General features: G+C 41.0%; 1 protein-coding gene across 6 annotated transcripts in view; it reads right to left on the minus strand.

Annotated features, from left to right (window-relative positions):
• CHRM3 (cholinergic receptor muscarinic 3) overlaps nt 1-25,818 on the minus strand; it is a 597,168-nt gene that overhangs the window by 302,159 nt on the left and 269,191 nt on the right. For all 6 annotated transcript variants that reach the window (XM_066383378.1, XM_066383358.1, XM_066383387.1 and 3 more), the window contains one exon: nt 16,964-17,065. The gene's annotated coding sequence lies outside the window, so the exon portion shown is untranslated. The remainder of the gene's footprint in view (nt 1-16,963; nt 17,066-25,818) is intronic.

Raw genomic sequence — 25,818 nt, forward strand, 5'->3', positions numbered from 1 at the left:
CCCAAGTTTAGAGATTCAGAATTGAAAGTGCTCATTTACACAAGGCCACTGTGTGAAAGCAGAGGAACAATCATTGGGCCCTCTTTGGCTGAGCTCTCTATAACCTATGATAAATGGTTTGTGCCACGGCTGTCTGATCCAGGGAAGTTCCTAGGTGCTTGGTGGAAAAGGAGGCAGACAAGGATCCCATAATCCCAGCGTGACTTCATATTTTAAGCTAATGTCACATTGTCTTCACAGGAAACATACGTTTTTGTTTCCACATCAATGTGATTCTTCACAAACAAAACTACTTTCAGAGATTGAGAAGTTCCTGGGAGGCAGTCTGGGCTACTTACAGATTAGAACTGGTGAGAGGCAGGATAGACCAGAAAAGGAGGGACTCAGGCTGCTAAGGCTCCACTCCTATCCCTGAGACTTGCACATACAACATCTTTTAGCCTTACCTTCCTCATCTAAAAAATGGGCATGATGATCACATGCTTATATCAAAGAAAGATTGCTATGAGGGAAAGAACAATTAATAAATGCAAAACCCTTAGGAACTTCTATAGCTCAATAAATCTAGGTTGGAAGATTCTCTAAATTTGCCAGATCATTTTGAATCCCTGTAGTACCATTAAAAGTTTTCTACATTTGGCCCTGGCCGGTTGGCTCAGTGGTAGAGCGTCGGCCTGGCGTGCAAGGGGTCCCGGGTTCGATTCCCGGCCAGGGCACACAGGAGAAGCACCCATCTGCTTCTCCACCCCTCCCCCTCTCCTTCCTCTCTGTCTCTCTCTTCTCCTCCAGCAGCGAGGCTCCATTGGAGCAAAGATGGCCCGGGCGCTGGGGATGGCTCCTTGGCCTCTGCCCCAGGCGCTAGAGTGGCTCTGGTCGCGACAGAGCAGCGCCCCGGAGGGGCAGAGCGTCGCCCCCTGGTGGGCGTGCCGGGTGGATCCCGGTTGGGCGCATGCGGGAGTCTGACTGTCTCTCCCCGTTTCCAGCTTCGGAAAAATACAAAAAAAAAAAAAAAAGTTTTCTACATTCAATCACAAGCTTACGGTCTTTGGCTCAGCTCTTAGATTTATATCTATTATTCATTTCAGCCTTTCCTTCTGGGCATTAAATCTTCAAACAAGATGTTTAATGAACTGCTTTTATTATCTATATGATTGCCTGAATGTAAGAACAAAACATTATAAACAGTAATGATATCCTAGAAAAAGTTATGGTTAAGTTCAAGTTCCAAGTAATCTTCAAAATAACTCTGTTCCTAATTGTTACTTTTTTAGCTCAATTCGGACTGGACTGGGGTAAGCATCAGACCATTTAGACTTCAACTGCCAACCACAGGTCTTCAACTGTTTTTGATATGTAGATCTTGTCTAATTATATTTGTATTTTCTGAATGTTGACTTTTGGTCTTAATTCTCTAAAACCTTTAGGTTTGAAACCTGCATATCATACAAATAGCAATAAAGCTCACTGCATCCCAATATAGTCACTAATATATAAATTATTTCTATGTTAAAAGGAATTAAAAATCATCTCTGAAATAGGGCTTTCTGTCATACTTTGGCTAGAGGCTGACCCATTTTTTTTATTCATATTGTAAAAATATGCTACACCAGGTATGAAATGAAGGAAATCCTAAAAGTTTAATATCCTAATGTAATATTACCAAGGCATTCAACAAATCCAATTTAAAGAGTGTTCTGGGATTTCTGATGTAAGGCATGACCCAATCTCTTCACTATCCTCTTGCTCCTGATACCAAGAATTCCCACCCCTCACCTCTATTGAGAGAATTATGAAAAAAGATTTCTCTAATGTCTAAGGTTTCTTCTGATTAAAATCAACTTAAGACACATGAGATTTTTTACTGTCAAGAAGCAAACATTTCTTCAGGTATTATCTGCTTGGGCAGCCATAACCCAATGCTACAGAGTGGGTGGCTCACAAATATGGATGTTTATTTCTCTGGAGGTTCCGATGTCCACGATGAAGTCCCAGTGCAGGTGGTTCTGGGAAGGGTGACAGGGAGAGGGAAGCTATCTCTTCCTTCTTTTAATAAGGCCACCATCCTATGTGATTAGGACCATCCTTCTGATCTCCTCTAACCTCAGTTACACCCTAAGAGCCCTAGCTCCAGAAACTATCACATTTGGAGTTAGAGCTTCAACTTATTGACTTGGGGACACACAATTCAACCCATGGTATTCTGAAAAGTCAAAGAGCTATTGTAGCCTTGGAAACAAAAAGGAGGTGGAGAGAGGGCCTATATTGAATGATGTGGCCATGATTTTAGAGAGCTGAAGGCAGCAATCCATAATTTTCTTACAAATGTGTGTTGCAGTCTGGCAATATAAACACTGCACATGACTTGAAGATGCAATTTCCTCCTCCTAAATGTTCTTATGAAGTATTTCTCTGGAGTACAAAAACAAATTCATAGAAATGTCTAGATAAGACTAACTCAATCTGAGGTCAGAATGTACTGAAACCAAAACAGATAGATGAAAATATATCTTCTCTGGATCCTAATCCTTTGAATAATAAACTTTCTAACTTTTAAGTCCTGCTCTTGCTATTTCCCAAATTTCATTGTGGAGGAACTGTTTTCTTCCTCTGATGTGTAAGTCTCCTGTCCATGGCTGCTGTCTGCTTTGTCCTGCAGGAGAGACCATACACGATCTCCCTCTTCTCTTGAATTTACAGACTGTTCAAGTTCTTCTTAACGAGCTCATTAGTTTTCTTAACTTCTCTTGACTTTTTTGTCTGTTACTCACTACTGTGATTATCCTTCATATCCTCTTCAAATCATTCAGCTTCCCCTTGAGTTAGAGCCAATACACTCATTTGGGTCCCCTGAGGATTGAGCATCTGGACAGGTGCCCTTTTGTTCTTCAAGTTTGCTGGCAAAATTTGAAAACAGAGAGACCCCACTGTGCCTCAGGTCACCTCAACTGCTATTTCTTATTCCAAGGACTCTGTCTTTCAGAATTGTAATTAATCACAAACCTTCAAATATTTTTGCCACAGAAATCATCTTTAACTAGAGCTTAAATTCTGGAGTGTTGATTCTTGCGCTTTAAATATCTTAAACTCCATAAATATATGGCCCCTACAGAATTTTTTGGTCATGCATGTGCAAAATTCCCTCCCAGATGAACAGCACCATCATCAAGAAGGCTGCTTTCTTTAAAAGACAGAAGACGTCTTTCTTCTTTCTCTGCCTGACTAATTCCAGCCTCTGAATACTTATATGGAAGACACTCCTGTTTTAAGATGCCTAAAGAGAGACTACCTCTCAGATTCAAGAGAACAAACCTGGAGCATATTTCAGGAGGCTAGCCTAGAGGGAACTGACCTAAGATCTGGAGACATTTGAAATTGCAATATTCTTTTGAGACAGTTATGTCCCTTGGAGCCTCCTGCCATAGAATCTTTGTCAAAGCACTGACATTAAAATAAGTCCTCTTGGATTTGATTACTTCCCATTGATCTTTCCATACACTGCAGCTTGGGGCAACCCTCAAATGGTGTGCCTCAGGAGGCTGTAATCTAACCCTTAGTCTGAGAGATCTAGGATTGAACATTCTATTTTACATCAAAATATGGAAAGAGCCATTTCATCCACTATGAACACACATATCCAAATTGAACAGAGATGGTTCATGATTGAACAGAAAAGGTTAATACAACATAAAACATTTAAGTTCATTTAAAATTATGATTGACTATTTTCTCCCTAGGAAATATATTTAAAACTTAAAATGGGTGAATTACTACAAAATGAGATCCCCAGCTAGACAGGGGGATCATGTCTGTCTTACTGTCACACTAATCTATCTTCAAATAATTGCTTAGCAGTTATTCCCTCAGGCTGACATTTTATTTAAATTAAACTGAAACATGGCCTGACCTGTGGTGGCACAGTGGATAAAGCATCAACCTGGAATGCTGAGGTCATTGGTTCAAAACCCTGGGCTTTCCCAGTTAAGGCACATATGAGAAGCAACTACTATGAGTTGATGCTTCCTGCTCCCCCCACTCTAGAAATCAATAGATAAAATCATAAAAAAAATAAACTGAATACATGGACTATATTGTCTATGTTTCTTGCCTAAAAAATGAAAAGCTTGTAGTTTCTAACCTTCAAATTATTGTTTTCTTTTTTTGATAAGAATCAGAAAAATGTTCTAATAACATGTTGAATATGATAAAATTCTTTGAGCAAACACAGGTATATCTGTAATATTTTAACAAATTATTCCTAGATGCAAACCTTTGAAAGTTCTTAATCACATTTACCAATGCCTCTCAAGTTTGATGGGCTCCTACATGTTTAAAATGAACTCCAACTGCTTCCTGGGAGATCCAGAGTCAGTACTTTAAGCTCCTCATGCCCAGCTCCCACTGGGACCCAGGATGGTACATTTTCTGAACAGGACTATCTTCCAGCTTCTCTAATCCCTGAGTGGCTTTGTCTAGCTAACATAAAGGGCCCCACCCCTGATAACCTCCACCCATGCTGGGCAAACTTTTCTGAGTGATGCTAGTTCTTTAGATCCTTTGGTCCTATCCAGAAACCATTAGGTTTCTGTTTCTGCTACTTTCAGCTGAGGTCCCAACAGCTTAACTACTTCAACTTCATACTCTGCAGTGTTTCCACTCTCTGGATTTCTTTCTCTTGGATTACTACATATATATGCACACATATATACACATAGTATATATATGCACACACATATATACACAGTATATATATGCACACAAATATATATATATACATATATACACATACACATATGTGTGTTCATATGCATATGCTATATATGCTTAGGCATTTTGTTACAAGCAGACGAATTAGAAATAGATATATATTAAAATTTTTCAGCCACTAGATGTCACACAAACATTTTGAATACTTAGGAATACTAACAGAAATAACCATATGCAACTGTTTTAAATGATGGTCCTTTCTCAAAGCAGACAGAAAATCATTTATTGTAGATTTCCACATAAGGGATAATTTTTGTGAAACAAAGTTCTACTTTCAAGTGATTTTTTTCTTCATATGAGAAAGTTCATTTGCATGAAATATGCCCAATTTATATAAATGTAGACCTTTCTTTGGGTAATTATCTTGCCTAGCTGGGATCAATTTAGGAATTTCAAGTATTATGTCTTCAAGAACATGTTTCACTTTAAGCTGAAGATGCAAATTGAAATGTGAACCGATAGGATGCAGGATGTTAGGGCAAAAAGAAAATGTACTCTCAGCCAACAACCCCTCTCTCCCTCTGAGGGTCACAAGCACCCTGGGCAGTCCCTAGGGTCCTGTCTCATCTCACTTCGCACATTCTCTTTCCCAGGCCCTGCCCTGACATCTAGCAACAAGGAATATCCACAAGTCTACTCTGACCAAAAAGCTTGGTGCAGACCTCTGGGAGGTCCCTATTCTTCCAGTTCAGATCTTACTGATGCCTTCCCCTCTGCAAACTCAGACCTTTTATGTCAGGTCCTGTCTCATGAACAACATCTATACCTAGTCTCCCATTTTTTTTCCTTCTTTTCCAAGTGAGAGGAGGGGAGATAAAGAGACAGACTACCACATGTGTCCCAACTGGGATCCATCCGCCAACCCCCATCTGGGAATGCTCTGCCCATTTTGGGCCATGCTTGCAACCAACCTGAGGTTGAGGCTCCATGGAGCCATTCTCAGTGCTCAGGGCTGATGCATTGGAACCAATCAAGCCATGGCAGCAGGAAGAGAGGAGAGAGGCAGAGAAGGGGGAGCAGTAGAGAAGCAGATGGTTCCTTTCTCTGTGTGCCAGGCTGACTCTCTACCACTGAAGCAACTGGCCAGGTATAGTCTCCCTTTTCCTGGAACAATAAATCCCTCAAACACTTAGTTGGCCACAGGGCTCCCATCTTTGAAGCTTAGGTGTGGCTGTGCTAAAAGAGAATGTTTTCAAGAACATGTTTCACTTTAAGCTGAAGATGCAAATTGAAATGTGAACCGATAGGATGCAGGATGTTAGGGCAAAAAGAAAATGTACTAATTTTAAAGAAAAAGAGAACTCTCAGCCAACAACCCCTCTCTCCCTCTGAGGGTCACAAGCACCCTGGGCAGTCCCTAGGGTCTTGTCTCATCTCACTTCGCACACGTCCACTCTTTGCACTCTCCTACATTGTTGGACTGAAGCTCCATCTCCATCTATTCTTCACAGAAAACACAATGATCCTTCCAAAATGTACTTCCACCATTGGTCACTCTCTTGTTTAGTTTTCCAGTGGCTCCCAGTCCACTTAGCATAGAATCCAAGGTCCTTACAGTGGTCCATGTGGCTTTGCGTGATCTGCTTCTCCCTGCCAGCTGCTGACTTGATCCTTTTACTTGCCAACATCCTGCCCTTGCTTCCAGATGCATGAGTTCCTCTCTGCCTCTCCCCTAACACCCACTGCATGCTCCCACCTCAGGGCCTTTGCTGATTTGCTGATGCTGCTTCCCTGCCTACATTTCTTCTGGTTCCTCTTGCAATATAAACGAAAATAATAGGACTTTCTTGAACACTCGAGATAAAAAGACACTGGCCACCCCCTTCACTTCCTTACTGGCATGACTCTCAGTTGCCTTAATGTACTTTAATACACTTAATAATGTTAACATAGGCAGGTAGCCAGAAGAGGGCAAAGGGATTTGCACATTATATTTTAGAAAACTTGCTTCAGTAGAAAAGTGCTATCCCATTTAGCTTAATTTGCTAGAAAGCTAAAACATTCACAGGCTAATTAGCCCACTGTGCCCTCATTGTCCATTGTGCCATTGAGCCCTCAGACAGAGCTCCTTAAGGAAAGAACAGGTTTTTTCAGCCATCTAGGGTAAAACAAATTTATACCCAGACTATGGCGGAGGTGCTTCTGTGCTTCCACTTTAAGACATGCAGTAGAAGTCTGAATGTTGGTCATAGAGGCTTGTCAGTCTAGCCTAGAAGAGAGATCTGATTGGTTAGGAGGAGCAACCAACACAATCCCCAGTTCAAAAATACAAACAGGGGCTTAACAGAAATCAAGGCTTTTTTTTTTCTTTCCTGCTTGGGAACCTGCTTGCCCTGTTTGTGATCATGCTGCGTGGGCTGGCAGCCAGATAGTCTCCCAAGTACAGGCTTTGAGCAGTGCCTGGGCTGAACTGTACTAACCCATGGTGCAGAATATGTGGACTCTGGTCTTTTTTCTGGGCTTAATGAAGATAAGACTTAACTTCCACTTGGTAAGACAGAGGGAAATGAGTCACTGCATACCTGTGAGCAACCTTATATTTCAACCCTGAATAAATCTTACTGCAAAAGACTAAGCTTTTCCAAGTGTAGGTCCAATAAAATGCTTTTTATACAACATGGTACATGAACCTCACTTCAATTAGTATCAAAACTATTACCAATAAGCTGATCTCTCTAGACTCTGCATATCTGCATGCGTATGTTTGTACATTCTGTCTGCCCCTTATAGAGTATAACCCCCATAAAGCCACAGCCTTTTCTGTTTTATTGCTGTTACAGCCTAAATGCCTAAAAGATAGTCTGGCAAAGAGAATGTAGTCAATAAATATCCAGTTTTAGGACCTCTCAGAAAAAGGAGGCAGAATCTCTTTGAAGACATAGTGCAAAGTTGATGAAGTATAGGAAATTCCAAATACATGATAATTTAACTGTATTTGGGGAACAACATTATGTTTTTCTTAACATATTGCTTATCAAAAATCTACTTTATGAACCCTGGTACTTTATGATTCTTTTCACTAGATAAAAAAGCATTCTAATCAGAGAAATTTACATTTTTATTCATGTTCTTATCACCTTTTTATGCAAATGTTTATTTAGCCTAAGCTCTAATGTAACCTTTCTGTGCACAAAGCAAGTGATCACAGCTAAGGCAACATGAGATCCATCAGCTTTATTACTCATCATTCCTCCTGCATCTTAAATTTGTGACACTTCAGTGCAGAATCCTCCCCTAAAGAAAAATAAACTGAGAAAAATCTCATACTGTATTTTTCAACAATACAATTTAGTACAATGCAAACAAAACACATTTTCATTCTAATTGATATCAAAAACTTCCATGGAGAGAATAGGAAAAGTTTATATTATTTTAAAATGAATGACATAGTATAGAAAAGAAAATAGAAGTAATATATCTATATCTATATCTATATCTATATCTATATCTATATCTATATCTATATCTATATCTATATCTAGAAGTGATTTTAAATTATTATCAACTTTTAGTCTTAGAACTAAATTTTTAATTGTGACAAATCAATGGTGAACTTACCATGTTACTAGGACCACAGTGGTATATTTTTCATTTGAATTTCAAAAATGAGACTCTAGTACAAAGTTCTTGAGCAAATAAGTTTGTAACAAATGTTTTTTAGGTTTGCTCACTTTTATTGTTACAAAATGGCACTGGGCAGCGCCAAGTATATGTAGTCTGTGAAATTGCTAATTACCTTCCTGCTTGGGAAGAGCCGTTGTTTTGCTAATGTTTGCATGACGAGAGGTTTTCCTACCAGAAAGCTTTGAAAAGAGCAAAAGGAGAAGAGGCAGAAAGAAGCCAAGTTTGCAGAGAGAGCAGAGAGAATGCAGGGTGCTGAAGAAGCCATGTTGGCAGGGAAGGAGAAGGTGTGCAGATGGGGAACCAGAGCTGAGGGGCTTTGCGAGCTCTGCTGAGGCTTGTGGGACCTTTGATTCTAGGAGAAACTAGAGAAGATTCTCCTGGTTGTGGAACCAGAAAATGCGTCAGTGGCTTTGGGAGCACTGTGTGTTTGCTTGTCAGCCGCATGAGACTTTAATAAAAGAATGACCCACCATTTTTTGGCTCTACTGTTTCTTTACCATCTGTCCAAATTCTATGAGAACCTGCATGTGAATGGCCGTGACAGCTGTGACTACTGGCCATACAACGGTGAACTACCCTAAGAATACAAAGTGTTCTGAAGAACCTTAGAAGTAGCTGTGTTACTGAAAGTTATCTTTTTTGAGTATGATTCTTTTTGTGTGTGTGTGTGTGTGACAGAGAGACAGAGAGAGGGATAGATAGGGACAGACAGACAGGAAGGGAGAGAGATAAGAAGCATCAATTTTTCGTTTCAGCTCCTTAGTTGTTCATTGACTGCTTTCTCGTATGTGCCTTGACTGGGGGCTACAGCAGAGCGAGTGACCCCTTGCTCAAGCCAGCAACCTTGGGCTTCAAGCCAGTGACCATGGGGTCATGTCTATACTCCCATGCTTAAGCCAGCGACCCCATGCTCAAGCCTGATGAGCCCGCGCTCAAGCCAGTGACCTTGTGGTTTCAAACCTAGGTCTTCTGCATCCCAGTCTGATGCTCTATCCACTGCACCACTGCCTGGTCAGGTATGTATGATTCTTTATTCAATTCATAACAGATTCCTTAAAAGTAGTGCAAGCCACATTTTGTTACTTAAATTTGAGTTCTATACTACGTATAAAACAAGAAAAACAAAAAATTAAAGTCTTGATTTTTTATTAATTTAGTACACATCAGCAAACTTTTGTATTATTTCAGTAAGACTCTTAAGAAAATAATTAATGTGTTTAAGATATTCAGAAAACAAAGTCTATTTGTTTATAAATAAGTACAGATAAACACTAATGAAAGAATTGAAGTAACTGTAGAATTTTATACTCAATAATACTGAATATAAAAAAGAAGAAAACAAAGACTTTAAGATATACACATATTCAAAGACATACTTTGTTTCTAAATGTTAGGGACAGATGACAACAAAAATAATGATAAATACTTTTTAAAATGCACAAATGCTTTATTAAAACAATTCTCAGTTATTAACATTCATTCATTTACTTAATCAGTTGTTAAGCAAATGTGTTGAGTGTCTGTATCAGTCTCTCTCTAAGTATTGGGAAGTAGAATTTTTGCCATTGAGGTGTGAGCCACAATACCTCCGTTCCACTATACCACTCAAGGACCCTTAATGCACCCATGCACAACTTCTGTTCTACACAAGAATTCTTATAATTACCAAAATGTCAACATTGTCTTTAAATGTATTATTACTCAATGTTTCTGGAGTGCTTAATAAGTTTTAGAACTTAGTAGAGGATGCAAAATTAAATCCTGCCCATGAGGAGCTCAGGGTCAGAGGCAGTGCTGCCCTGTGGGGTGGGGTTGGGGGTTTACTCAAGTCCTCCAAAGTGGTTGATTTGAAGTAAAACATTTCACAGTTCCTGTGGATATCGCTTTTTCTATTCCTCCTTTGACATGTAACCAATAGGACCTCTGTGAGTTCTAAATTAAAAGCACCATCCTCTAAACCCTTACTATGCCCAGGCATAGAACAAGCTCTTTATACACCTCCTCTCACTGTCTACACAATCTGAACATCCGAAAAGTGGTCCCAATTACCCTCACTGGAAGAATGGAAAAGCAGAGCTAAGTCTGGAAAGCTAATATAAGGAAACAGGGACCCACAATTGGTAAATTTTAATTCAGGACTTGAACCTTGAACTGCTCGATGCAAAGCTTATGCCCATAACCACTACAGTACACTATTTACTCTGTGGAAGCAGTTCTAACCCACAAATGTATTAACATACAATGTTATTAGTCTTAAAGGAAGAGGAACGTGTACAAATAAATATGCACAATGTGCTTAGTGGACTTAAATAATCTTAGCGTTAAAGTACACAGCATCTAAAACATTAAGAATACCTACTCAGCTGCAAGAAATGATGACTATATTGTCTACTACAACAACATGGATGAATCTTGGAAACATTATACTAAGTAAAATAGGTAAATCAGAAAAGCCTAAGAACTATATGATTTCATACATAGGTGGGATATAAAACTGAGACTCACCCTGGCCAGTTGGCTCAGTGGTAGAGCATTGACCCGGCATGTGGAAATCCCAGGTTCGATTCCTGGACAGGGTGTACAGGAGAAGCACCCAACTTCTTCTCTACCCCTCCCCCTCTCCTTCCTCTTTCTCTCTTCCCCTCCCTCAGGCAAGGCTTCATTGGAGCAGAGTTGGCCCAGGCGCTGAGGATGGCTCCATGGCCTCCGCCTCAGGCTCTAGAATGGCTCTGGTTGCAAGGGAGCAACAACCCAGATATGCAGAGCATTGCTCCTGGTGGGCATGCTGGGTGGATCCTGGTCAGGCGCATGTGGGAGTCTGTCTGACTGCCTCCTTGCTTCTAACTTCAGAAAAAAAAACCCCAAAACCAAAAAACTGAGACTCATGGACATAGACAAAAGTGAAGTGGTTACCAGGGGGAAGGGTTTGGGTGATGGACACAGAATGCAAATAACAGTTCAAATGCTATAGAGATGTTTACCTAAAACCTATGTACTCTTATTGACCAGTCTCCCCATTAAATTTAATTTATAAATCAAATAAATAAATAAAACATTAGTATTAGTTTAGTATTACTGAATTAATAACTTAATAATGCAGTTTGAATAAAGTTAAAGAATCATCATTGCCCTGGCAGGATAGTTCAGTTGGTTAGAGCACCATCCTGGAGTGCAGAGGTTGCTGGTTTGATCCCCAGTCAAGGTACATACAGGAACAGATTTATGTTTCTGCCTCTCTCTCTCTCTCTCTCTCTCTGCCTTCCTCTGTCTCTAAAATCAATAAAATGAACATTGTATTACATATGTACATATTATATATATAAAAAGAGCCATAATTGAGCCTTGTTTGAAAAGCAGTATGGTGAAATACTTTTGGGAGAAAACCCCAAACAACTGGTGGCAGAGAGCTAGCTGCTGAGTGGATGAGACAGGGAGCCCGAGCCACGGCCGTGGCTGCCATGGGCGGTGCAGGGCAGTGAGTCACAGACCAAAGCACATTGTGAGGATGTGAGAGAAGCAGAGTAGAAAATTTTATAATTGTTTTATTTGTACTATTTCAGGATGAAGATGGCAGAATACAAAGGACTGCAGGTTACAAACCTGTCTCTCCGGAAAGCAAATTTAGAATGCCTCTTAGAGGATATTGAGGGGTTAACTTAATAGTTAAGAAGAACTTGTTGTGTAATAGATACTCATTTATGTCTCACAACAATCCGGGAAAAGGGTTTCTATTTCCATGTTTATAGATGAAGACTGAAGCTCAGAGAAGGTGAATATCTTCCCTCAAACTGGAGAGCCACTCAGGTCCTAGGTGGGCTCCCATGACTGTGGAGTTGGACAGAGCCTTAGATACATAGAGGATCAGCACCTCTCTGTAGCTCAAATGTGAGATCAGAGAAGGCAGCTCGAGGAGGCTAGGACCAAAGCTGGCAGTGAAGGTAGGAAGAGCCCAGTTTAGGAAACTGAGTATAAGCCAAGTTACAACTACGTCCTGACATGGAGACAGACTATCCCTACATCTGATTCCATGAAAGAGTGTGATATTTTTGAGGGCACACATCATGTCTTGTATTGAAAAAAAAAAAGGCTACCTTACCTACATATTTCCACATACACCTCTTCTTGGCTGCATCTGCCAAGCCAGCCCCTCTCCAACTGTCCCCCATAGCCTCCAGTCTCTCTCTGGTGTCCCTGTCTCAGAATACTCACACCCTCTCCACACGCTTTCTTTTTTACTCACATGGGAATCCTCCCACTAATTACTGAATAGTCTCCTCATGTCACTCACTCAGGCATGAATTCAATACCTAGGTAACTAAGTTTATGATATCTTTATTGGTCTGAATTACCTGAATGCTTTATGTACATTTTTGTTATGTTCTTAATATGTTTTTATTCACATGTGAATCCTGCCCACAGGGAGTAATGGAATTTAGGGGTGTTTGTCAGGGTGGGGTTGCAGCTGGCATCCTCACTCCTGCTGTTCAGACATACAGACCTTTTTTTTTTCACCTCCCCACAGGGAGTTCTGGAGACCAGGAAACCCTGTTGTGAGTGAGTGATATGAGAAGACTATTCAGTGATCAGTGGAAGGACTCACATATGAATAAAAAAGAAAGCATGTAGAGAGGGTGTGAGTATTCTTTGTTTGTTTGTTTTTTTATTTTTTTATTTTTTATTCATTTTATAAAGGAGAGAGAGAGAGAGAAGGGGGGAGGAGCAGGAAGCATCAACTCCCATATGTGCCTTGACCAGGCAAGCCCAGGGTTTCGAACTGGCGACCTCAGCATTTCCAGGTCAATACTTTATCCACTGCGCCACCACAGGTCAGGCCTAGGGTGTGAGTATTCTGAGCTCTTTGTACTTTTTATAATGTAATTGGTGAAACACTGATGATTTTATACTGAAGACAAATGCTGTCATCAGTGTGAAATAAAAGTTCATTATGTGATTGTGCCAAGCACAGGGGTGTTGACATGGACCTGAATTTCCACGCAGCTTCCATGAATGTTTTATTTACTGATTTCTTTTAAAACTCTAATTAAAATAACATCACAAAACCTCCAAGGGTGCCTTTTTTTGATTAAACTTTATAACGATACCTTATTTTTTTCCCCTTCCACCAGGAAGTACAACATCTACAGTTACAAGGTGGTTAGAGTCTAAACAAGAAATTTCAGCTGGTGTTGGCACAGTGGATAAAGCACTGACCTACTGAGGTCCCAGGTTAGAAATCCCAAGGTTGCCAGTTTGAGGGCTGGGTTGCTGGCTTGAGTACGGGATTGTCAATATAATCCCAAGGTCACTGGCTTGAGCAAGGGGTCACTAGCTTGCCTTTAGCCTATCCTACTTCTCCAACCCCTCACCAGGTCAAGCCATGTATGAGAAGAAATCAATGAACAACTAAAGTGAAGCTACTCTAAGTTGATGCTTCTCATCTCTATCCCTTTCTCTCTCTCTCTTAAAATCAGTCTTTGTCTTTTTTTTTTTTTGACAAAGACAGAGAGAGAGAGAGAGAGAGAGAGAGAGAGAGAGGGAGGGAGAGATAGGGACAGACAGACAGGAAGGGAAAGAGATGAGAAGCATCAATCATCAGTTTTTCGTTGCGACACCTTAGTTGTTCATTGATTGCTTTCTCATATGCACCTTGACTGGGGGGGGGGGGGATACAGCAGAGCAAGTAACTCCTTACTCAAACCAGTGACCCTGGACTTCAGCCAGTTACCATGGGGTCATGTCTATGACCTCACACCCAAGCCAGTGAGCCTGTGCTCAAGCTGGTGAGCCCATGCTCAAGTCGGCTACCTCACGGTTTTGAATCTGGGTCCTCTGCGTTCCAGTCTGACACTCTATCCACTGTGCCACCACGTGGTCTGGCCTTAATGTCAATTTAAAGAAAAAGAAATTTCAGTAGCAAAAATCATAGTCTATACAGTCACTATATGGTCTGTGCGAGAAAATAAAGTCTCCCTTACAGCTTCACATCAGTCACTGGATTGACATTATTCATTGGTGAAAAAAGGTCTGTATGTCTGAACAGCAGGAGCGAGGATGCCAGCTGTAACCGCACCCCGACAAACACCCCTAATTCCATTACTCTGCCTAAAAATTCACCAGTATAAACTTACAACACTGAGTGAATCATGCAACTAGAAAGGAGTGACAACTAATAAACTCTGGTAGCTGTGCCATAAAATTAATCTTACGATAATGTCACTGCCAAATTATAAAACTCTGATAGTTGTGTGAGATCAGCACGCTGGCTGGTGGCATCCACAGGTGTGGTCAGCGGTAGTCAGGGTCACTGCCTGGAGCAGCAGAGCAGAAGTTACGGAGGAGGCATTGGAATAAACTGCCTGGGTTGTCTCCAGCTGCATGTTTCATGCCCTCTGCCCCCACTTCCCCATGAAAATTAGTGTCTCGATGATTTGGTCCTCCAGCAAAACCTGAACTTGGATTCTTTTTTTTTTTTTTTTGTACTCAGTTTCTTTATCCAACCAATGGATAAATGATCATTATCAGTTATTGTCCTCATTGCTATTGTTATTAAAGAGGTTTAAGCAGGGATTGACCACACTTCTCTATTTGAAGACAGTCACTCTGGTTGTTGGATGGAGAATGTTGAATAAGGACAAGAGTGGAAAAGACAAGATGATGTAGGGGCAACTGAAGAAGACGAGGGAAGTGACACCTGACAGAGGCCAAGGAAGGTTCTGAGCCCTGCCCGCACATCCGAGCCATTGACTAGCTCTTCACAGCTTTGGAAGGCCAAGCTCCACCCTCAAAGGTCAGAACTTCATTTTATGGATGTTTAGTACCAGAGTCTTGTCACAGTGAGGGCTGAGGATGCCTGTTAGAGCTGAGTTCGGGAGGGTGCAATGGGTCACATGTAGAGAAGTTAAACAGAGGGAAGTAGTAGCCTGACCTGTGGTGGCGCAGTAGATAAAGCGTTGACCTGGAACACTGAGGTCACTGGTTCTAAACCCTGGGCTTGCCTGGTCAGGACACATGTGGGAGTTGATGCTTCATGCTCCTCCCCCCTACTTTCTCTCTCTCTCTCTGTCTGTCTCTCTCTCATTCTCTCTCTTCTCTAAATGAATAAATAAAATCTTAAAAAGAAGGAAGTAGCACATCTGACAACAAGATCTCTGTCCTAACCAACTATTTTAATTGTAGCACCATTTATAGAGAAAGACTGGGAAGCCAGATTTTTATGTGAAGAAGGTTTTTTGATCTGGCAATTTTTTAAAAAACATGCCTGTCAATTCTGTGTGGGTCAAAATGTTGCAAAATAATCAAACTGAAATACATAGATCTAATATATAGATGACCAGTTACAATGTCTGCCTTAAATCAGGAGGTTATGTTCTAATCAGAGATTTCAGCCTCTCATAGAAAGTAGGAAGAAATGCTTAGGAGACGCTTGGAAACATACACATCATTACTTGATACATCATTATAAATAAAGGTGCCCTGGTGCATTTGGTTCATTCCAATGGTAAATTGATCATTACTCTCTCCTCCCTCCCTATTTCCCTTCTTTCTTCTGAATTAAGTAATAATGTTCTTTCTTAAAAAAGACATAAACATAGTCCCCAAGGTCATAGGTAAAGTAGCAAAACTAGGTCTCACACCTAATTAAGTCTCAAGTCTCTGCTACTTCCCTAATGTGGCTTTCAGCACACCTTTTTATGGGGTCAGGGGTGAAGGCAGAAGAACTGTTACAGAGTTTACTTTTGAAAATATAATTTGTATAGATAGGAAACTTTTCTAAATATTATCAGCACTTCAACAAGCCAACCATATTCCTAGTAATATTTTAAAAAGTTAAATACAACAAAGCAATTAATCTGGTAATAAAGTAACCCATTAGTGACAATACCCTCCACAAACACCAATTATCCAAGGAGTCTGAATTGAATTGAGGAGCTACCAGCTTATATTTTATAAGAATCTCATTTAAGAATACACCCTTCAAGATATTTCATTAAGCAAGAAGACTATCAAATGCTGTTTTATTTTATTATTTCTTTTGTCATGATACACCAAGGAGTAACTTTCAGAAAACCTTAGTGATCAAGAGATCATTAATTAATTCACATATATGGCCATTTTGTTTATAATTGAGCGTTCAATTTTGTCTAAGCCTGGAGTAACTATGGAAAAAATAAGAAGTTTGTTATCTTTATGTGAGAATTTTAAACTACAGCTAGTACACTTACAAACATACCAGTGCATCAGTATTATTTCACATACTTGATTTCCATGGAGTTGGAATGAAGTCTTATTAATATTTCGAGAACCACGTGAGCATAGAAGTTCCCCTCTCCTGGAATGAATGCCTTCTGACTTTGCATTTACCATGTAGCAAAGAAGAGCAGGGCTTTCAGGACCCTCGGACAGCACATTATAAACACAGACTTCCAAGTAGACAAGACAAAGGTCATCTCTGCCACATGAGTTTCCGTCCTCAGAATAAACTCCATTCTCAGAAAACAACAATAACAGTAGGAATAGATGCGCATCCACAGGTGTGGTTCAAAGGGTGGGTAAGACTAACGGGGGTGTCACATACCTACATCAGGGGGACCATCAAACCAGTCAAATGTGTCAGTAACTGCACTATGTGCTGAACTTCCCACGAAGATAGAAACCAGGTGCCATGTCACCACAAGAGCTGAAAAGCAAACAAGTACAAGTGGTAAATAAATGCAAAACGAGACAGAAAACAAAGCAGGCTACCTGAATCATGGAATTGTGAGGTGGCATTTTAATTAAGTGCTAGATTCCATAAATGGAGATTTATCCTGGCATTTTCCCAATGTGCTTCATCAAGAAACCCTTTTACTCTGCACATCTGTTTGCACCCTGCTGAATGTGTGATCTGATCCGAACAGCTGCTGACAAAACAATGAGTTTGTGCAACCTGCCACTCACAGGGAGGTAACATTGTGTGGCCTGTCATAGGGTCATAGGTCCTCAGTCTGAAACTTCCAAGTAGTAACATCAGCAGTTCTTTGCAAGACCTCCCCCTTTAATGTGTATATGTAACACATATATATTTATGTTACAGAAAGCGAGGTGTTGATTTTCCCTGACACACTTTATAGCAAATACACAAGGAATCATTCACCTTCTTACTTCCTTTTGTTACGTCATGGCAATTAGTAGTTGACATTCACTCATCATTATGCTCAACATTCACTGAGCAAATAGCATGGACCAGGTATGGGATTGAAAACGTGAACAGGATTAGGTCCCACCCTCATGGAGCCCTAGTCCATCAAGTAGAAAGGCCAGCTGGATGCAAGTCATCTCCACACAGGTGCCAAGGACTAGTCCCTGCCCACCATGGTGCAGAGAGGCCAGAGGTGGCATTTGCAAGCACAGGGCCTGCCAGCTGAGTCAGAGTGCTGAGTAGAGCACTGTCATACAGAGGGATAGGAAGGTGGAGGGAGGGGGCAGAGAGGGACATCCCAGGAGCTTGTCAGGGGTAATGGCATGTCCAGAGAGCTGCCGACAGCCTGAAACAACGTGAGGCCAGATGCAGAGCACCCTGCACAGTCTTAAATTATTGCAAATGAGTCCAGTAGTACAAACAAAAGTACCTGCCCAATCACTGTATGGAATTTGAATATTTTTCCAAAATCCATACATTATCTCATTTTAGCTGTATGACCTGTCTGCCAACTAGGACAGCACTTTTCTGGTGGAGGGGCTTGCCCAAGACCACAGCAGGATCTAAGCAGACTAGATGCTAAGGTGGCACCAGACCCCTCTGCTGTAGGGAGCCGTTGTGATGTCAGGACTCAGAACATTTCGTGGCACAATGACAAATGTACTGTGGCTACTGCAGTCATCACGGTTTTGTGCCAACTGCTGCAGAGTGGGCTCCAGGCAACACCGGACTGTGTCCATACCACCCTCCCTACATCCAGTCTCAGGGATGCAGGCATGGGGTGGAAACTGTGATTAAGGCCTCATTTTTTCATTTTGTGAGTTCTGACACTTTCGAAGCAACATTGCAGACAGGGCCGGCTACTAGGCCCTGTCCAGGGAAATGGAAAACTGGCCCATGTCTACATCCAGGGTGCCTCTCAAGTTCCTCTGTGGACTTAACTATTGCATGTGAGCCCCTGCCAGGCCTCCTGGTCTGCACCTTGACCAGATCAGTGCTTTGCAATTCTGCTGCTGCAGTGTGTGGATCACAGGGCTCTGATGTGGTTGAGAAGTTAGACTTCTATTTATTCCAGCAACACTGATCGTGGAGTGGCATGGAAATGGGAAGCAGGCTTACTAACAGGAAACCTGAGGAACACTTGTTTGTGACACATAAAGAGAGGCTTATGCAAGAAACAAAACTACAACCAAACCCAGCACCTGAAAAGTCGTGGGTTCCCCAGAGGAGGAGAGGTAGAGAAGTAGTGTTGCTGAGGCTGGAAAGATGCACAGTGTCCCCCCCGCCTCCCCCGACCCCTCCAGTAAAGCCACCTAGAATATATCTTAGTTCAAATTCTCAGCATGAAGGCGAGGGAATGAAAAATCTTTCAGATTGTCCTATCCTGATGAGAGAAGACAGAAATTTATATTGTCAATGCTTTTCCAACTCAGAAACTGTATATATCATCACATATCAGGAGTCCTTTTGACTTGGAAGAAGAGGGCTGCAAGAACACTCCCAGGCAACGGAGGAGCAATGACTCCCGGAAAACAGACAGTAGATATAAGACAGACAAATCCAAGTGATGGAGTCATCAGATATGCAAGTTCTAGCCATTAAAATGGCTTGACAAACTACACTCATCACCGCAGCAGTAAGCTTATCCCTGAGCGGGACTAACAGATAGAAGACTGGCTGAACTGTTTCCCAAAACCAAAACGAAGAAGCAAAAAAACAGAAATATATCTGTGAAACTGCACAGAAGAAAAGCTGGATAAGACATTAAGGAGAGAAACTGGGCTATACACAGAATTCTAAAAGGAGGAATCCCTACTGGGTATATACCCCCAAAACTCAGAAACATTGATACGTAAAGACACATGCAGCCCCATGTTTATTGCAGCATTGTTCACAGTGGCCAGGACATGGAAACAACCAAAAAGCCCGTCAATAGATGACTGGATAAAGAAGATGTGGCACATATACACTATGGAATACTACTCAGCCGTAAGAAATGATGACATCGGAACATTTACAGCAAAATGGTGGGATCTTGATAACATGATACGAAGCGAAATAAGTAAATCAGAAAAAAACAGGAACTGCATTATTCCATACGTAGGTGGGACATAAAAGTGAAACTAAGAGACATTGATAAGAGTGTGGTGGTTACGGGAGGGAGGGGGGAATGGGAGAGGGAAAGGGGGAGGGGGAGGGGCACAAAGAAAACTAGATAGAAGGTGACAGAGGACAATCTGACTTTGGGTGATGGGTATGCAACATAATTGAATGACAAGATAACCTGGACTTGTTATCTTTAAATATATGTATCCTGATTTATTGATGTCACCCCATTAAAAAAATAAAATTATTATAAAAAAAAAAAAAAAGGAGGAATCCATGAGAAGCTACATATTTTGAGTGATTTTCCCATTTGTGTGGACACTTGGTCATTCACAGGGTCCTACAGATGTGGCCTGAGCTACTCACAACTTATTTCAGTGAGTGCTGGTGAGATTGAGATGAAGATCAGATCCATAGAGATGCTGACTATCAGCCTCAGGGATGGAAACTCTGGAGTGAGGATGTAGGTTTTATAAACTTTTGTATCAAAGAACGTGAATGGAGGATCCTGGAAAGAAGTCAGGGATGGTCTGCAGATGGACAAAGGTCAGAGACAAAGGGTAGAGGAAACAATTCCCTTCTCCCCAAGAACTCAATAGATACTGATGAATTCACCTAATCATTTCAATGGCCTTGTGAAGCAGGTATCACTATCAGCAGTTTACAAATGAAGGAATTAATTTTTTGAGAAGCTAATTCACTTTACACACAATTAGAAGTGATCTGAGTTGGGATCTGAAACTCCTAGGCTTGTTTGATACTTAAGTGATTTCCCTAATTAAACCATAGTAATTCTCAAACAGTAAGTGATATGTAAATTGTAGAAATCTCAATAGCAAGCAAAGAAATTCTAATTTAAAAAAATGACACAGATTGCATTAACTACAATTATAAGTAGTAAAATTTAAATTGAAATATTGGAGAAATTTTTGATAACCTCATATTTCTGGTGGTCTGTAGATACGTACACAGCCCATTGAATCAGCAGTTTGACCCACACCTATATTAAGAGTCTTTAAATATATTTATATCTTTGGACCTAGAATTCCTCCTTACAAGTTAGCTCAAGGTAAAAGTTCAAAATTAGAAAATGGTATACTTAGGAAAATGTTTATTGTGTACCATTATTCATAATATTGAATAATAGAAATTATTTGTGGATTGCACAGGAGGGCATTTGCAAAAATGTTGGTATATTAAGTCCCTGGTATATGATTAACTAGACATTAAAGTAATAAATAATATATATATATATATATACATATATATATATATATATGAATAAATACCATCTGGGTGACCAGAAAATAAAGAAAATAGCAGTGCTAAGTTATAATAGTCTATGAATGCATTTTAAAAATCTTAATCACATTCTCATAATATAATTCAAACTTGCACTCATTCAAAATACCCACTGAATAAAAATATAGACCCACAAATGTGATATATCTGGAGTATGTTTCCGTGGTTAAAGGGTTTCCAGAATATTCAACATCATTTTGTTACATAGTTAACTATTTGATACTTGAGGAGAGAGAAGAAGACAATATTCAGTATGATGCCTAAATAAAATACAGTATCTTTTAACAGAATGATGAAAATCAATTTTTCATAATAATAGTCCATGGGAAAAGATGCCATTGAAGTAATCAGGCCTAGGCTGGTTGGCTCAGTGGTAGAGCATTGGCTGGCGTGTGGATGTTCCAGGTTCTATTCCTGGTCAGGGTACACAGGGGAAGTGACCATCTGCTTCTCTACCCTTCCCACTTCTCTCTTCCCCTCCCACAGCCACGGCTCAATTGGTTTGAGCGAGTTGGTTCCCGCACTGAGGATGGCTCTGTGGCATCCACCTCAGACACTAAAAATAGTTCAGTTGCCCAGTAACACAGCAACAATCCAAGATGGGCAGAGCATCACCCTAGAGGGGGCTTGCTGGGTGAATTTCTGGTCAGGGCACATGTGGGATTCTGTCTCTGCCTCCTCTTTTCTCACTTATAAAAAAAGAAAAGAAAGAATTAGGAAGATTAGTTGAGCTGACAGCTCTTGAACGTGATTTTGAATGGATTTGTGAGCACCAGTGCTTTCCACTCTGCACCTAGATCTCTCCTCCTCATATCATCTCCACCCCACTTTCTAGGGAAAAATGCCAAAGAAATGGGCTGAGGAGTAGATTCTTCCACTTCTTTATTTTCAATTTAAGGCATCACCCATGTCCTATCAGCATCTCCTCCACCTCTGGGAACATATTTGTCTCTGACTGGGCAGGAAGATGTTGCATTTGAAAAAACTAAAATTAATGTTTGGCTGCTTGCTTTTGTCTCAGGCAAGGATAAGAGCAAGCTAGCAAGTGTTCAGCATTTGTCTTAGGCATGCGTCTTCATCACCCTGTGCTCTCATTCCTGGTTTTAAGCAGTGAATTCCAAGCATTCGCTGCTCCAAAATACCTCCTATCTCCCAGAACTGAGATGAAGGTGCAGAAAAATCTACAGCTCGTCTCCTGGGTCAACAGTCCTTGGAAGGCAAAGGAACTTCCTAAATTTATAAATCTATCAAATCATCCAGAATTCACAAACCACAACCCTTGACCCTCCCTCTGAATTGTGTCGATGCATTTGTGCCTCAAAAGAAATGCAAAAGTAAATATAATTGTGTACTGTTCAATCTTTCTTGATGAGTAGCCTCTCCATTAGCCTTCCTTTCCCAGCCTTTCGCTCATGGAGAGAGAGAGAGAGAGAGAGAGAGAGAGAGAGAGAGAGAGGAGGAGAAAGATGGGGGCAGGGAGAGGTGTGGCTTCAGTAAACCCAGGATCAGAGAGTCCACATCTCCAGGCATAACTTTGTCTATTTGCTCCAACCTACGGGGCAAAGTTCCACAGTCATCTGAATGTCCTTAGCCCTGCTGACATTAATAGGTTCAGCCCTGGCGTGCATGCATCAGCTTTTTCATTACCTATTAAGGCTGGGGAGACATTCCTGTTTAACTTAGCCTTGTTGCCTCCTTTCTCAGGTCTAGTTATGATGCACAGTCAGCCCTGAATGCTCTAGCCCTCAGGTCAGAACCATCTTCACCCACAGGAACACACAACGGCCCCAGTGACAAGTTCCCCAGCTATTTTGGGATCCTACTGTGCCACACCTGCACCCCAGTTCCAGGGCCTCCCTTTGGAGACTAGGCCGAGCTGCTAAGGGCACTATGCTGTTGGCAAGGGCTGCATATGAAAGAGCGCTGGGTCTCAGCACACCTCATTTTCATTGCACGCCTCCTACTGCCAGGGCCAAACCCCCCAGAGAGAACATTGGAGGCTCGTGTCAGACTGTTTGGCTTTCCTCCCTCCCACTGTCATCCCTGGTTTGCTGAATTCCTCAGACTTCAGACACATGTTTTTCCTTTTTCTTTCTTTCTCTTCCTACCAGAGAGTGAGTCTAGACATAATAACTTAAAGGTTTTTTTTCTCTTTTTCCATAAACTATGACTTTAGCTTCCTGGGCTTGTCCATTGATACATTTCAAAAACAAGAAATTCTTTCTCAAAAACTCAACTGGGTTTCCACTTATAGCCATTACAGAGTAACAAAGACAAAAATATAACCTACCTCCCTGTCATCCCCGCAAAAAACAAAACAAAACAAACCCAAACAAACCTAGAACAGTGTATAAAATAAATGAAATAACTGTTTCCAGGAATTGGACAATGGTGTCATGATGAGTGAGAACAGGGAAACCGTGTCTGCGCTGTGGCCGGGGGAGACCACCCTGAGGACAGGGAAAGAGAACAGGCAGAGCCAGGCGCCTCCCTGAGTTGAGAAAGTGCTGACCAGAGTTTCAGATATCCAGCAATTCTATGAAAAATATGCCCGATATTATTGGTTTTTAAGAAAACTCAAAAATAAAACCACAATTAGATGCCGTCACACACCCATAATCATAATAATGGCTTACACTGAAACAACCGACTGTACTAATGTTGGCAAGGATGGAAAGCGGGTCTTTGATCAGCATTGTTCTGTTCGTTATTTCATTATAATGTTGATGCTCTGCCTTAGGAAATTAACTCTAGTCTACATCAATGAACCTATGGTAAAATTGGTTTCTATAATTCAATTCACTCAAAGGTGCAGAAGCTATTGATTCTAAGTGAAGACTTATTGTACTCCTTGTGGTAAGGCAAAATGGTAAAACTGCTTTGGAAAACAATTTTTCATTTATTATACAATTAAAACATGCTTAATATATAGCTATATGTTTATACTCCTAGTTATTTAACCAAGAGAGATCAAAATAAATATCTATACAGAAACTGGTACACAAATGTTCATTGCAGTGTCATTCATAATCACCTCAAACTGGAAAAAATGTCCATCAGATGGATTGGAAAAGCAAATCTTGATATTATCACACATTGGAATAAAAATAAAATAAAAAGGGATTAACTATTGAGATTGACAAACTATGTACAAACTTCAAAAATATTATACTGAGCAAAACAAGTGAGGCAGAAAATATATGATGTAGGATTCCATTATTATAAAGTTCTATAAGAAAGAAGTTGAATTTATGGGCCAGAAAGCTGAGCAGTGTCTAGCTGGGGCTGGGACTGGGGGGTATGGATGAGGTATGTGTGTCCACTGGGGAAAGGGTAAAAGAGAACTTTATGTGCTGATGAAAATGTATTGACTGGGCTTACAAACATGGTAAATTTATTTACCCTTATCCAAACAGACACTTGAAATGGGTACTCATTTATTGTACATACATTATACCTCAGTACAGCTGGTCAAATAAACCCTTACCAGGTTTCTTATCCTTTTATAATATCAGTGCTGATCTCTTAATAATCTGTTTTATTCTACATTTTCATTTTTAAAACTAAAATATTAACTTAGTTACATTAGGAAACATTCACATCTTGCACTTGTTTTAAAATAATCCAGTGTTTGTGGGGAAGGGTGCCAACAAGGAAATGAGTTCACTGTGGGCTGCTAACTATGAAGCCAAGTGGTGAGTGCAGGGGCTTGCTTGTTCTGTCTAATTTTGAATATGTCTGCAATTTTTGATTTGAAACATTGAAACATCTAGTGAACTGCATTTTTTTTTTTTTTTGTATTTTCTGAAGCTGGAAACGGGGAGAGACAGTCAGACAGACTCCCGCATGCGCCCAACCGGGATCCACCCACCACGCCCACCAGGGGCGACGCTCTGCCCACCAGGGGGCGATGCTCTGCCCCTCTGGGGCGTCGCTCTGCCGCGACCAGAGCCACTCTAGCGCCTGGGGCAGAGGCCAAGGAGCCATCTCCAGCGCCCGGGCCATCTTTGCTCCAATGGAGCCTTGGCTGCATGAGGGGAAGAGAGAGACAGAGAGGAAGGAGGGGGGGTGGAGAAGCAAATGGGCGCTTCTCCTATGTGCCCTGGCCAGGAATCGAACCCGGGTCCCCCGCACGCCAGGCCGACGCTCTACCGCTGAGCCAACCGGCCAGGGCCCTGAACTGCATTTTTTTAATAAAACTTTATCTTTAGTACATTAGTTGGCCTCAGATGTCTGCTTTAGCCCCTCCAATGCACAGTCCCATCCTGACAATCTGGACACTCTTTCTATCTTTTCTTTACTTTTCTCCTTTTATCATAGTCAACAGCAGTTTTCCTATTAAAATCAACTTGTGTGACACGTATCAGTCAAGATGTATATAATTTGAGGGAAATTAGGTACATCTGAGTATGGTTCTGTGAATTTCAGTGAGCCTTGCCTGCAGGAGAGAGGCTAGAGACAAATGACACAGAGAAGTGGAGAGAAGAAACATTCTGTGAAGTGAAGTTGAATTACAAACCTGCTTAACATGGTGATCTAAATAGACAGAACAAAGAAACTGATTTAACACAATGAGCACAAAGAAAGATGATATGAAAAATTTTAAAGGGAAAGAAAATTGGATTAATTATCTTCATCCTACTTTTCCTTTTTAAGGCATCAAATTTTTACTAACTTGAGGAGAAATTGGCTCCAGGCTTGCGGTCACGTGAGTAGGCTTGGGTCCAAAGGTCGAGCTGGTTCCCTACTACCTCCAGCGAGGACAGGCTTTGTGCTGACAGTCCTGCTTAGATTTTCCAGTGAGACAGAAGCTCAAGGTGAAGTCAGTCAGAAGAGAAACCGAT

Source organism: Saccopteryx leptura, chromosome 1 (assembly GCF_036850995.1).
Source record: "Saccopteryx leptura isolate mSacLep1 chromosome 1, mSacLep1_pri_phased_curated, whole genome shotgun sequence".
Lineage (NCBI taxonomy): Eukaryota > Metazoa > Chordata > Mammalia > Chiroptera > Emballonuridae > Saccopteryx > Saccopteryx leptura.